Raw genomic sequence first — 10634 nt, forward strand, 5'->3', positions numbered from 1 at the left:
ATAGTCTTACCTTTTAATAAATCTTATTTAAGATTTTATTACTGCATGGTTTTTTTATTTCTTATATACTTTTTTCAACAACCTTCAGTTATAATACAATAAAATTTTAAATCTATGACAAATCAAGAATTGTGAGTTTTATTATTTTTAAGTTTACTTTTCATTAATTTTTTTAATTTGCATACTTGATTCGAGTAGAAAAATCGTATGCTTATTTTAGACCCAACAACACCACAAGAATTCTCATGGGAAAGGATTTGTTTCCATTAGTTAGGGTTTTTGCTTTTTTTTTATAAGCAAAGAGAAACTAATGACATTAAATAGGTATAAGAGATACTAAACCTAAAGAAACAAAGGAACACACCACCAACAAAAGAAAAATTAACTTAAACCAAACAAGCAAAATACCGACTATGCACACAAGAAGATCTATTATATTCTTAAAATTTCTCTCTTAAATATGGTGTTATTTCTATATGCCAAAGAGACCAATACACCGAGATCCACAATAGAGTAGAGAACTTATACTTAAAACTATTAAAGAACTTCAAATAAACCAGACCCTGGTGCATCGTAATCGAAACCACTATCCCTACATCTTTCAAACCAAGCCAAACAACAAACATGATTCAAACTTTGGCACTAATTATACACTTAAACAAATAGATGAACCTCACTTTCTTCTGTAGCAAAAAAAACTAAACTATGGTTTTCCACTATCACTTCTCTCATAACCAATTCAATTTTGTTCAAAAGAAGCCTCCATAAAACAAAACTTGCACTTGGATTTACAAATTGCTATCAACATTCTCAACACTTCATCAAGACATTAGAATACCCACAGAGTTCATACTTAAATAGTTTGTTTGGACTGAAAATTCTCCGTAGAACCTCCATCATAGAAATGTTAAAAACATTTAGTCACAAATGTAATATTACATATGTTAGGATCATTATATAATTAACCAAAGTTATAGTAGTCTAATTAATAATAAGTTTGTCGCTAAAAGTATAAATATAATAAAAGATAAGATTAATGCGTAGATACCATAAGTCAATATCTAAATTGATTAGGGACTAAATTAGAATATTGAAAACTAAGAAATAACCCTAAAGTTATTTATAGGGGTTATGGTCCCCATTTGTAGACAACGCAGAACGACTTATCAGAAATTCTCTCTTTATCCCCATCGGAGGAGAATCAAGGTGGCATGAAGAAAATCTACAAATCGGAAGATCAAATACCCGCAAACCTTCCATGATTCCCCATGACAAATTCAGGTACATTTTTGATTTTATTCTCTGATTGATTTCTGATAGGGATTTAAGGGATATAAGTTGATAGGTTATCAACTCATAGGGATTATTTTAGAGTTATGTTCTTGATTTCTATATCGATAAAAAATAATAAGGTTATGAACAAATTCTAACAAGTGGTATCAGAGCCACCAATATCCGATTCAATTTGAATTTGGTATATTTTTTATATTAGGGTTTCAAATTTGAAATCTCTTTTGATCTTCTAATTTGAAAAGAGTAGGTAAATATGTAAAAGAGACTCTAAATGACATTTAAATCCAACAAAACGAATCTGATAGGTTGCAATTTATTTTCAAGAATTTCAATTTTGAAACCTATTTATAACCATGCTATTGAATTTATAAAAGAGTTGTGTGTTCAGCAATATAATTTAGAATTTCAGTTGCCATTCGTAGCATGGTCTAATTCCTATTTTTAAATTGTCCTAATTCGAATTATTTAATTGGATTTGTATTTTCTTAATCATGATTTTCATATATGGAGTTTGTTTAGTTTACGTTTTTGTTATTTTTTATCCATGTTATGCACTGCAAAGTATGCAGTATGTTAAATGTATACGCTTTTGATATATCATGTCGGAACATTTTTTTCAAAAATAAGATTCTGTAAAACTCCATTAAGTAAGGTTTTGTAATAAGAAATAAGGACTAATATTATCCTCAGTTTAACCGTTCTTTTCCCTTTGCTTAAAATTCAAGGTTTTTTTATATTTATTTTTGTTTTGGTTGTTTGGACCTTTTTAAAATTCAGAATTTTGGTGGTTTGTTGTGCTTCGCATAATAAATCAGATGCGGATTGGAACACAATTAGGTCGTTCTGGTCTGCATGGCCGTGTCTCTGAGATATTTTATCTGTTAATTTTGGTTTTTTTGTTCAAGTTTTGTTTAGGGTTTTTAAATTTATACAAAGTTTAACATTTTGAGTTAGTCAATTAAAACAAAAAGTCGCCAAAATGGCCTCTTTTATAGAAATTGCTTATGAAAAATGTTAAACTTTTTTTTCTGGTTTGTGTGTATGTTTGTTCATGCGAGTATCAATTGACCCAAATGACAATTGATGGTTGGCCGATTTTCATATGCATATGTGAAGGTAAACATGTGATAATTATAAGGTCTTACTATCGCACCTCAAAAAAATGAGAACACGACCTAGCGAAGCGCAATCGCACGCTAGCATGATGGACTGAACAAAGTCGACACCGAATTTTATTTATTCTAAAAAAGGAAAGGGGAAATATCTATAAAGCTCAAGAAAGAACGATAATGATATTGGTATTCGCAATCAAATCAGGATTCGGGAGTCGATTACGCAAGAGGAAGGTATCATCACCCCTCATGTCCGTTGTACTCAACAAGAACAATTAGGTTAGTTGTGTACGTTAGTGTTAGCTTAGAAATGTTAAGCTTCTCGAGTTATTAAGAGGGTAAGAGGAATAGGATAAAAAATAAAAGAGAAAATGTTTTTTGATTTTTGATTAATGTGCGAAGAAAGGAACTAAACCTATTCTTTGTTGGTCGATTTTAGCAAAAACTACTTTGTGTCAATCGACGAAAACATTGTTGGACTACCCAAAACAAGTGGAGAAGGGGACGTTTGCACCACGGTCGAATGGATTTACAAATCAACATTCATGGAAAACATCGTAAGTTTTCTCACACGTTCAAGTGGACAAAATATTGTTTTGGATCTTCTTGAAACAAAATACCTTTCGTTTACAAAAAGAGTTTAAGGATCAATCGCACGATGGCGAGAAAAGAGTTTGATTGCTTTGAATGTATTTTGAGTAATGGTGAGAACTTGGATGGGCGAGATATCCATCTCGAATCCTAGCCTAAAGAGTGTGTGATATCCACCATGTTTCATTTCCATTTTATTTACAAAAGTGTTTAATATCTCTTAGATGTTTTTTTAAGATTTGATTAAGAAAAGGTTTGAAGAAACCTCATTGACAGTTTTGAATGATGGCGAGAGCTAAGATGGGCGAGAATTCATCTCGAGTCTTAGTCTTAGGAGCTCGTGGTATCCACCCCGTTCTGTTTCCATCTTTATTAAAAAGGGTTAAATAGGCATTAAGTATTTTTGACTTTTATTATGATAATAGCTTGACGTTGGATCAAGCATTTGATGATCGATTGCGAAAGGTTTGAATGAAATGGTTTGAAAGAAGATGGGATAGAAAGAAATAGATTGATTTGGTTATTGAAAAAATACTTAACGTAGGATAAAGTCTTTATTTTTTTTTTTTATCTTTTTTAAGAAAAAGTTGATTTTATTATTGTGTTAGAACTAGCTAAAGAAACAAATAAACAAAGAAATAAAAACAGTAAAATTATTACACGTCATGAGAATGGAAGTATATTTTGTCGATTGGGGATACAAGATAATGAAACAATTAAATTAAGCCCAATAAATAAAAAAATACACAAGTGTAAGTGCAAGAGAACATTTTCATTGTAAGAAGGCCCAAGAGTAATCCATGTGAAGAAAACACATAAGTTATATTTACAACACGTTCAAAAATCAAATCGAAAGAAGTAAAATCGAAGTGTGCAAGGATTAAAATCGGTATGCGAGGATGCAAATTATAGTCACATAACGCAAGAACGTGAAAGGAAAAATGAAATTGAGGGGTGCAATCAAAATCCTAGATAATGTGCTTAAAGTCGATTTACGCATATTAACAACAATAGAAATGTCATATGAGACGAGTCAAAAGGCGGCGAAATACCATAAATATATATATATAAAATAATCAGTAAAAAATGACATGGGAAATGTCTGTTAGACTATGGCACGGATCTAGAAGGGGGGGGGGGGGTTGAATAGATCCCAATTAAAAATTGAGTCGGCGCTACCAATTTAAAAATTGGTTTTGAAAAATTTGTTTTAAGTGCGGAAGCGGCCAAGGAAAATATAGTTTAAAACGAACTGTTATTGGAAAACCGGATATGCGTCAAGCCTATGGATTAATGATAATGTAAAATACGAATCACTACACTCGTCACACAATCAAAGATTTGTTTCACTAGCTAGGATTCCTAGTTCCAATGATTTAAAGAGCAAACCAAACTAGATACACAACTAAGATAATTTTGGTTTAGGCAAATTATCAAACACTTGGTGTGCAAAAACACTCCAAGTGATATTTATGTTGAGTAAGAGATTTCAATTAGTCTAGTACAATATTTTATTGTACTTTGAATTCAAAAACAGAGTTTTAACTTCTTACTCAATTAATATCAAGGTTTGATAAAAGTGCTTATACAAAAATCACTTAATTTTTAAGCTAAAAACAACTATGCTGAAAAATAGAGAAGACAAAGATTTGATGAGGCCGTTCCGCCGTCGTCCTCGCTTCGGGGTACGTCTTCCCTCAATTCTAAAACTAGAATTGAGATGATTTAATAGATATCACCTGTTGAATTTAACCGTTTATACAAGGATTGCAAAGCAAATATACAACAGAATCCTCAAGACGTTGAATGTTGCTTTCACTCCTTGTTCCTTGATTCAAGGTGAATCAAGTCCTTCGATTGTTGTTGATAGACCTCCGATTCCAGCCCCTTTGTTGAATAACCCTCAGTTCTTCAAACCCTTGGCCCGACTGATCTCAACTACAACAAATCGAACCCGAAATCTTCCCTTAAGTATCACTGAATCCGCTACTAGATTGACGAAGACTTCCTCTTCTCAATCACCTTCGCTCAGCTGAAAATTGATGAAGAATTCGTCCAAAAACCCCCAAACACAAACCAGTCTTGGAGGACAAAACCCTAACGGTTTTATTCAAGAAAAAACCTGTCACAAGCTTCAACCCGAACCGGATTCCCCAATCTCGGCTTCGAACGTTATCACCTTTAACCAATCACAAAGCACTTCAAAAATGGTTGTGTGTAGTTGATGTGTTGTGAGATGTTGAAGATGAAGATGATGAATCTTGGACACCTATTTCACTTTTTCTTGTTTCTTTGAACACTTGAATCAATTTGACAAATGTTGATTGATACAAGTAACTGAAGTTCTATTTATAGTAACAAACCAACCAACCCACTTAACAGCTTTTCAAACAGAGTGGGAAATACTTAAAAACTGAATTTGCGCACGAACGGTCGACCATAGCAGGTCTATGCGTCGACTCATGGCCTGCAGTTTTGGACAGACTGAAAAGCACAACAGTATGCGTCGACCATAGGTCGGCGTGCGCTGACCCGTAGGAAAGTGAAAGCTTCATGCGCCGACCCTGTGGTCGACTCAAGTCTCCATGCACTGACCCGTGACCAACTGCACTATGTTATGCGTCGACCTGTGGTCGACTCAAGCCTCCATGCGCTGACCCGTGACCAACTGCACTATGTTATGTACCGACCTGTGGTCGACTCAAGCCTCCATGCGCTGACCCGTGACCAACTGCACTATGTTATGCGCTGACCTGTGGTCGACTCAAGCCTTTTGTGCGGTGACCCGTGGGAAATGCACTATGTTATGCGCTGACCCTACGGTCGACTCAAACCCTGCAAATCTGCAAAAATTCAGATTTTTGTGGTTTTCATGCATTTTGTCATGACCACATTTTATCCATATATGTTGTATGAAATATAGCAATTTAGATGAGCATAGAAAATGATATGATAGGTGATATGTTGCATTTGTTTTGTAGAGGTGGAATCGACAATGCTGATTCATCCATGGTGGTCATTTGTCATCATCGAAACCTATGATCGTATGTTGTATGACAGTTTGCCCTTACATACTCTCCCTTTTTGATGATGACAACCTGTGAAACCAAAGAGACAACAACATGCAATATTTACACACATTATACACACGCCCCCCTTCTTTTGTAATCTAAGGCTGTCTACAAAAAAACTGTTAATTGTTGTGAGTATTTTGGCTTGGCTTTGGTACATGCTCTTCTCCCCCTTTGACAACATCAAAAAGAGAAAATGAACTATTATTCAACGTAACATGATATTCAACAGGAGATAGTGAATCATATAACAATATCACACCAAATATTATTACTGAACAAATTAAAAAGAAGATAACATTAAATTGGATTTGCACAAACGAGCACAACATAAAATTAGTTCAGTCAAACAACAAAAATTACAGATGCATATGCAGTTTTATGTCCTAATGACCTCGTCCTCGACGGAAACAACCATCCGTTATTTTGTCAGCAACACACAATGAGAATGATTTGCAAGAAGGAGGTTTGCCCTTTTTATAGATGAGGATTTAGGGTTTTGGGAAGAGGAGAGGCCAAGAGACAATAGGCACTAGGTAGATGCAACTCACAATGTAGTGGGAAGTTTGAAATGTAAATGCATATTTAATGAGAATTTGAATGTAAATGCATGGGAAGTTTGAAAGATTTATGCAGAGAAAAACTGAATTTTGTGCGATGCGTCGACCATACCCTCTGTATGCGTCGACGCATACTGTTTGAATTTAAAAAAAATTTTTTTTTTGAAGTGTGCGTCGACCATTGCCCTGTTATGGTCGACTCATACAGGCAAAATTTGCAATTTTCACTATTATGCATATAAGCTCACATGTTTGATGCATAAATAGAATGCCACACAACATTTAAACATCCAAACAGATATGGTATAAGAGACAAGTCATATATATATATGCAATATTATCATGTAGTACAACTATTTAACTATGAAGTTTGGGAGAGAGAGAAGGGTAAGGGAACAATATCACCTCAATGCCGGAATAATTTGATGAACTATATAATTGTGCTTGCAACAATATTAACTTGTTAGAAGTACAAGATTATAGTGTTTAATGAAATAAGATAAAGCAAGCAATTTATAACGCCCGTTTAGAAATGTCGAGAATACCAAGTTCTCGGCGAATATGAAAGAAAGGCTCAGTAGCTAGCGGCTTTGTGAAAATGTCCGCTAGTTGATTTTCAGTATTAACATGTTCAAATACAACATCACCCTGCTCTACATGATCCCGAAGAAAGTGGTGTCGAATTTCGATATGTTTGGTGCGAGAATGCAACACAGGATTTTTGGTAAGATTAATGGCACTTGTATTGTCACAGAAAATGGGAATACGTTCGAGTTTGAGGTTAAAATCCAATAGTTGTTGCTTAATCCATAGGATTTGAGCACAACAACTACCAGCGGCAACGTATTCCGCTTTGGCGGTTGACAAAGCAACTGAAACTTGTTTCTTACTATGCCAACTGACCAAGGAATTTGAAAATAAGTGACAAGTGCCACTAGTGCTTTTCCTATCCAATTTGCAACCGGCAAAATTGGAATCGGAGAAACCTACCAATGAGCAATCATTACCTTTGGAATACCATAGTCCATACTTCGGAGTACCGGATAGGTATCGAAGTATTCGTTTGACAGCTTTTAGATGGGATTCTTTGGGACATGATTGATATCTTGCGCACATACACACGCTAAACATAATGTCGGGACGAGAAGCAGTAAGATAGAGAAGTGATCCAATCATACCTCTATACCTTTTTACCTCGACGTCCTTACCGTTTTCATCTTTATTCAAGTTTGTACATGTTGGCATGGGGGTGTCAATGGCCTTGGCTTTTGCCATGTCAAATCTCTTGATAAGGTCCAAACAATACTTTATTTGACTCACGAATGTTCCTTCTTTGAGTTGTTTAATTTGCAAACCGAGAAAGTATGTGAGCTCCCCCATCATACTCATCTTGAATTCACCCTGCATAAGATCAGAAAACTCTCTCACGAGATTCATGTTAGTAGACCCAAATATAATATCGTCAACATAAATTTGTACTAATATCAAGTGCTTTCCTTGACGTTTAATGAAGAGTGTTGTGTCAACCTTTCCTCTTGAGTAACCTTGATCAAGTAAAAATTTACTTAGTCGCTCATACCAAGCTCTAGGAGCTTGTTTGAGACCATATAAAGCTCTTTTTAGTTTGTAAACATGATCGGGATACTCATGAGATTCAAAACCCGGAGGTTGTGTGACGTAGACCTCTTCATTTATGTGACCGTTAAGGAATGCACTCTTAACATCCATTTGGAATAGTTTAAAGTCTTTCGCACAAGCGAATGCAAGGAGAAGGCGTATAGCCTCGAGTCGGGCAACCGGCGCATAAGTTTCCTCATAGTCGATGCCTTCCTCTTGGTTATACCCTTGCGCGACTAAACGCGCCTTGTTACGGGTTATTACCCCGTTTTCGTCCAACTTGTTCCTAAACACCCATCGGGTGCCGATTACTCGATGATCTCGCGGAGGAGGGACAAGGTCCCAAACCTCATTTCTAGTGAACTGATTTAGTTCCTCCTGCATTGACAAAAACCAGTGTTCATCGAGTAGGGCTTCTTTAGGGTTTTTATGTTCCATTTGCGAAACGAAAGCGAAGTGATAACAGAAATTACTTAGCTTCGATCGAGTTGTAACACCCTTTGAGATATCTCCGAGAATGTTGTCGATTGGATGGTTTTTGGGAGACTTCCAAGCTTGAGGGAGATCATCGTTTGAAGGCGGATGAGCTACCTCGGTTTCCTCATGGTGTACATCTTTATCCTTCTCAACTTTGACTTTGTCGGGTTGATCAATCCCCGACCCGCCACCTTTGAGTATGTCTTCTGTAGATGTACCTGCACCATGAACAACACTACCCTTTCTGACGTTTCTCGGATAAGATTCATCAAAAGTGACATGTACAGACTCTTCCATAGCAAGTAATCGTTTATTATATATTCTATATGCTTTACTCGATTGAGAGTATCCGAGGAAGATACCTTCGTCGGCCTTGGAATCGAATTTGCCCAAGTTTTCCTTTCCATTATTTAATACAAAACATTTGCAACCGAAAACATGTAAGTGAGAAACATTTGGTTTTCGCCCTTTTAAAAGTTCATACGGTGTTTTATTTAGAATGGGGCGAATGAGCACCCTATTCAAAACATAACACGCCGTACTAATGGCGTCGGCCCAAAAATATTTCGGTAAACCACTTTCGTTAATCATTGTTCTTCCCAATTCTTCCGAAATTCGATTTTTACGCTCCACAACCCCATTTTGTTGAGGAGTACGTGGAGCGGAGAAGTTATGATCGATACCATGGTTACCGCAATATTCTTCAAATAAATGGTTTTCGAACTCACCCCCATGGTCGCTTCTAATTGAAACAATGTTTGTATTTAATTTATTTTAGGAAAGCTTAGCAAACCTTACAAAGGCGGCGAACGTATCGCTCTTGCTTACTAAAAAGATAGTCCAACAAAATCTAGAAAAGTCGTCCACTATTACGAAACCGTAATAATTTCCTCCTAGACTTTTAATCCTATATGGCCCAAATAAGTCCATATGAAGAAGTTCGAGAGGTCTCGTTGTTGAAACGATATTTTTGGATTTAAATGAGATCCTCGTTTGCTTCCCTTTTTGACAAGCATCACAAAGGTGATCCTTGGTGAACTTTATTTTGGGGAGACCTAAGACTAGATCTTTTGAGACTATTTTGTTTAGTAAGTCAAAGTTAACATGTGCTAAACGCCTATGCCACAACCATGAATCTTCACTCATTGTTACAAGGCATTTGTCACTTGTTAACGATACTTCGTTCAAGTCTAACATATAGACATTATTCACTCGCAGGCCATTAAACACACTCTTCTTATCATCATTATGTACAATTTTGCAACAATCTTTTGAAAACGATACATTGTATCCTTTGTCACATAATTGACTGATGCTATGTAGATTGTGTTTAAGACCTTCGACAAGCAATACATCAGAAATAGTAGTGGAAGAAGGGTTACCTACACTACCTTTACCTAGTATTGCTCCACGGTTGTTGTCACCATAGGTTACATATCCTTTCTTCTTAGCCACGAAGTCAATAAAGAGTGATATGTCTCCTGACATGTGCCTTGAGCATCCACTGTCGAGAACCCATCTTCGCTCGGTGGTCTCGAGGCATCGTACCTATGGAAATTCAATTAACACGAGAAGGTACCCAATGGCTTATTGGGTCCTGAATGGTGAGTAACGAAATGGTTGCATTTAGGCATCCATTGATAAATGCCTTTAGGAACTAAGAATCTCCTAAACCTGTATTTAGCAATGGAGTGGCCTTTCTTGCAACAATAAAGACAAAAGAAATTAGCATTTTGATTGCCTTTGTTATCTTCATCTTTTATAACATATTTATATTTTTGATATGGATTAACCATACTTTTTCGAAAGTTTGATTTATTGATAGCAAAGGTAATCTTGGGCTCAAGAGCCTTGTCAAGTTTGGCCTTTAGGTTTCTTACTTCACCTTGCCAAATATAACAAGTATCACACCC

Source organism: Lathyrus oleraceus, chromosome 1 (genome assembly GCF_024323335.1).
Source record: "Lathyrus oleraceus cultivar Zhongwan6 chromosome 1, CAAS_Psat_ZW6_1.0, whole genome shotgun sequence".
NCBI classification, from domain to species: Eukaryota; Viridiplantae; Streptophyta; class Magnoliopsida; order Fabales; family Fabaceae; genus Lathyrus; species Lathyrus oleraceus.